We start from the raw sequence: 4,846 nt of genomic DNA on the forward strand, positions 1-4,846 counted from the left end.
AGTCAAACTAAAGATGTAAATGTAAAATCTATAATAATGAAAGTCTCAAAACATTTAAAATCTAATATTGCAAAAAATATATAATACCAAAACAAAATAAAAAGAATGCCTCACTATATAGAAAATTAAAAGGTAAAAAATAAACCAGCAAATAATTTTAATATATGTGACAAAATTGATATCCCCTGTAAATAAGCTGATCTCACAAACCAGTAAGAAAAAAAAAAAATGCACTGATAACAGAATGACAAATGACTTAAGCCAACAATTCATTAAGGAAGAAATAAAAGTAACCAGTAAGTCCATTGACAGATTATTCAACCTCACTAGTTAATCTGAGATACAAATTTAAAATATGATTGTTTTTGCCAATTAATTTGCAAAGAAGGAAAATATTGAACCAAGCAGTGATGTGGAGCCCATGGGATGAAAGTATAAATTATTTCAACATTCTCAAGGATAATTTAGCAAAAAAGATCACAGTTTTAAGTGATCATGGCCATTATACCAATAAACCCACTTCTAAGAATAGGTTCTAAGTGAATACTTGGGTAAGGGGAACAAATATCATCTGAAAGGATGTTTATTTTTGAAACGATATTTACAACTAAGAAGAATTAGAAACATAAATATTCATATTCAGAAGACTGGCCAAATATTGTGATATATTTATAACGGGTAACTTTTAAATACATTTGTTCATGTTTAATCTGTATTTTCTAGACATATAAGGTGTCCCTCAAACTTTATTAAAATGGCAAGGAATGATGTAGCATAAATAGTATAGTCCTATTCTTAGAAAACTATGTATATATGCATGTATTTATGTATGTGCCCAGAGAAAAGTTAGAAATGATATAAATCAAACTAACAGTGAGTATCTGGAATTGGCAGTGGTTTGTACTTTTTTTTTAATCTTCATGCATTCTGAACATTTTCACAAGGTAGTAATCATAATTATAAACAAAGAAGGCTATTTTCAAACTGAGAAAATTTTGATTAGCTTAGGGCTTTAGAATGTGTGATATAACATGGAAAATATTTTAGAAATCTGTCTATTGCATAAATCAAGGCCACTACATTTATTAATAAAGCACTAAAGGAAAATGTGTGTGTGTGTGTGTGTGTGTGTGTGTGTGTGTGTGTGTGTGTGTCCCACAGCCACTATTTGAATTCAGCATGTATTTCTCCCTTGGGAATCTGTGGTATAATAAATCCAGAGGTGTTCTTAGTGATCAGTTTCTGCTGGAGTCTCTAGGCTCTTAAGAGAAAATGTGTGCTGGAATTTGAGTTGTTGACAAGACCTCAGCTTTCTAGAGGTGATTTAACATGATCAATACCCAGTGTACAAGTGAGCACACGGTCTGTTTCTTGCTCTTAAGGCCTCCATTTCCTCATCTATAAAGTGAAGATGGTTTTCTTGATACCTACCTCACAGGGTTATTGTAATTATTAGATATCCTATTTGTCACTGTATTCAAAGCACAACTCTAGGAAATATTTGCCCCAGATAGACAAACAGCAATGAATATTTCCTGAGTTCATAAAGTTCCTCTTATTATAGCCTATTCTAATGCTTAACAACTATGAACTCAGTATATTCTTCCTTCTGTTGCATTTTAAGGACAGAGGTAGAAAAGAGTTCATCTTGCCAGCAGTGACCTTTGCAAGTAACTTAAAATGTCTGCACCCCAATTTCCACATCTGTCAAATTGAAAATTAATAGTAGCTACCATTCAGTGAGTTAAATACTGTTTAAATGAGTTAAAACACATAAGGCATTTAGAACAGTGCCTGGCATAAGTTGAATATTCAATAACAATTGTTATTATTAGCATTATTTTTATTAATTTATCCATTAATTTTTTTTTTTAATTTTTAGCCCAAATTATCTTAGTTATCTTAATATTGGCTTTTATTTCCTGTCATTCCCAGCTCTGGTTGTGTTGCTTGAGTTATGACACTAAATTGGACTCCCCCATGGATGAGGAGAGCACTCATAAAGACTATATCCCTATTTTTGTGCCTTAGGGTTATAATCAGCTATATATCCCCCAAATAGTTATCATTGACTATGAATTATTAACAGAAGGTATAGAATCAGAAATGACCTGAGTTTCTGATTCAGTAGATCTGAGGCTTTGCATTTCTGACAAGTTCTGAGGCGTAGCTGATGGCAATGGCTCAAAGACCACATTTTACAAACCACTGTGCTAAGGGAAGCCTGTTCTGATTCTTTATTCATGGAGTAATTGACCACAGAGAAAATAGAAAGGGACTCTAGGGCATAAGCCATTCTTATCTCCCCCTCTCCTTTGACACTCCTCTCTATATTCTACTTTTAGAGGAACACTTATAGCTTTAATTCAATATAAATGCTCCAAAACCTCTCAATCACACTATCTTCTTCCTATATAAAACACTCAAACAGGCTTTACTACTTTCACACTAAATACACCTTTCTCAACAGACTCTACTTCATATTAGGGTCTTCAAAATCTTGGGCTAAACTTTTCCAGCAATTTCTTTACTCTTAGGTTTCTTATTAAAAGAAAAAGGGAAAGAAAACTAAGAGATAAAATATAATGTACCCCTTTCACTTCTCCTTAGTAGTTTTGAGAAAAGATTTAGAACAGGGAGCCTTTAGCCGGTTGGCCAAAATGGGGCTGGCTCATGAACTGATCACTTTCATCAGTGCAGAAGATCGGGAATCAAATCTGTCCAGTTGACTCTTTGCCATAGAACACATCAGCACTTTGTGCTCACTGACTGCATGTTCTAACTTCACATTTCATTAAATTACAAAATATGATTCAATATGACTGAGGTAATGAAGCTTAATGTGTTGGCTTGGTACATGTTAAAAGATGCAAATCGCTGGCAACCACAACTGAGCTATGCAGTGTTTAGTCCACCATCCTTGTCAGATCCTACCTGACTTTGAAACCTTTTTTGTCCTTTAAATTCTGAGACATCAATTTTATTGCTTTAGAAAGGCTGTGAATTTCCAACTCTGATATTTGCTAGAACCATTTACAAGCAGAGAAACAGTCAAGTATTCTTCCTTATTCAGTCTTTTTTTTTCAATATATAATCTTTATCAAATAGTTTGATAGTTAAGGACATGGTCTTAGGAAACCAACTACCAGTGTTCAAATTCTGGCCTTGCCAGATTTTAGCTGTTTGACTTGGTCAAGTCAATTGTCCAAGTGTCTTTTGGCCAAGCCTCGTTTTCCTCAGCTGTAAAATTTTCTCAGTGGATTAAGTTAATTACTACCTGTAAAGTACTTAGAACAATATCTGGAATATAGTATTGCTTAATAAACCATTGTACTTATTAAATATTAATTAATTCTTCTGATGTTTTGGTAGCTGTCTCTGAGATAATCCTGTTTAGGGGCCTGATCTTTCCTGAATTGATACAACCCTGTTTCTTAAAGAAGGTGAAACCTGTAGTCATGAAACATAAGTTGGCTGACATGACTCAATTATAATATAGGAGCTTGAATTTGGATTCCAAAGTTATTTTTGATAAAGCATAAAACTTGAAAATCTTTTAGAAATATTTTTAAACAATTTGTGGATTCCTTAGACCTCAGCAGCTTAGTCTGCGGATAGTTGACATGAGTCCCACCCCCAGATGCCACTATGTCGTGCTTGCTGAGACCTGCCTCTGGAATTGCTGCTCTCCCTGATGGGACACAATAGGACTTACTTCTTGGGGCCCTGTAGGCTGACAAAAGAGCTCTACCTCACCCCTTCTGCATAGCCGGCAGCCCCATACATGGCCTGGAGAGTCTCTCTGGATGCAGTTCATTCATGCAGAACAAAGAAGGACCCAGGAACCAGAAATTAGTTTCACTGAACTGATGAATCCTAGTATGGATTCATTTGGATAAATATTAAATATCTGCATTAGACCTTGGGTTCAATGGGCAGTGAGTGATGGATGGTTTTTCAAAGAAAAAAGAAAGTCCCTAACTAAAAAGAACTTTTAATTTAGAAAAAAGGATAAGAATTTTCCATAATTTTGTCCCACTCTTTATATTTCCACAGGAAAATCCTTTTTTTCCAGCAAATTCAAGGCCTAGTAATATAGCAAGTTTTATGTCACACAATACATTTTTACATTCTTTATAGAACTTGTAACATCCCTTTATCAAGCGAAAAATGAATCTCACTTTCATTTTAATTTGTGTTCTTTGATTGCTGGTGAAGTTGAATGTTTTACTTAACCGTTTGTAATTCTTCTTTTTTATTGGCATGTCCCTTTTTTTAAGTTAAAAAAATAACTCTTTTGTATGTTAATTGTCACAAATATGTTATTTTTGTTTCCTCTATGCTTTTCAAATGATACTAATGTTGTTTCACATATGAAAATATATTTTTTATGTTGACCAATCTATTGTTTTTTTCTTTGCAGTTTCTGCCTTTGATATCAGGCTTATAAAACTTTCTCTCTGCAGTACAGTATTATATAAACAACTGCTTATTATTTTCCCCACTGTTCTCTTTCAGGGCCTCAATTTTCAGCTCATACCCACATTCTGATCCCTACCATCTAGGAATAACCTCAGTCTTTCACCTCCCCCTTCAGCTCATCTTAAAGACTTCCATGCAGCCACAGGTGTGAGCTGAGGGAGAGAAGCCAGGGAAATAGTGGCTGATGACATGGCAGTCTGGACCACTGTCTTGTGCAGCTTACTTGTGTCTCTGGTCTCGCCCATTTCATATCCAGGTTGTTTCAATTCCACCTTACCTGACCTTGGCTTGATAGTCATCAGACAGACCCAATTCATGAAGGACAGCTTTGGTATCCTAGGTCAGAAGCTCCATCTCTACCAGG

The sequence above is a fragment of the Choloepus didactylus genome, chromosome 13 (assembly GCF_015220235.1).
Source record: "Choloepus didactylus isolate mChoDid1 chromosome 13, mChoDid1.pri, whole genome shotgun sequence".
NCBI classification, from domain to species: Eukaryota; Metazoa; Chordata; class Mammalia; order Pilosa; family Megalonychidae; genus Choloepus; species Choloepus didactylus.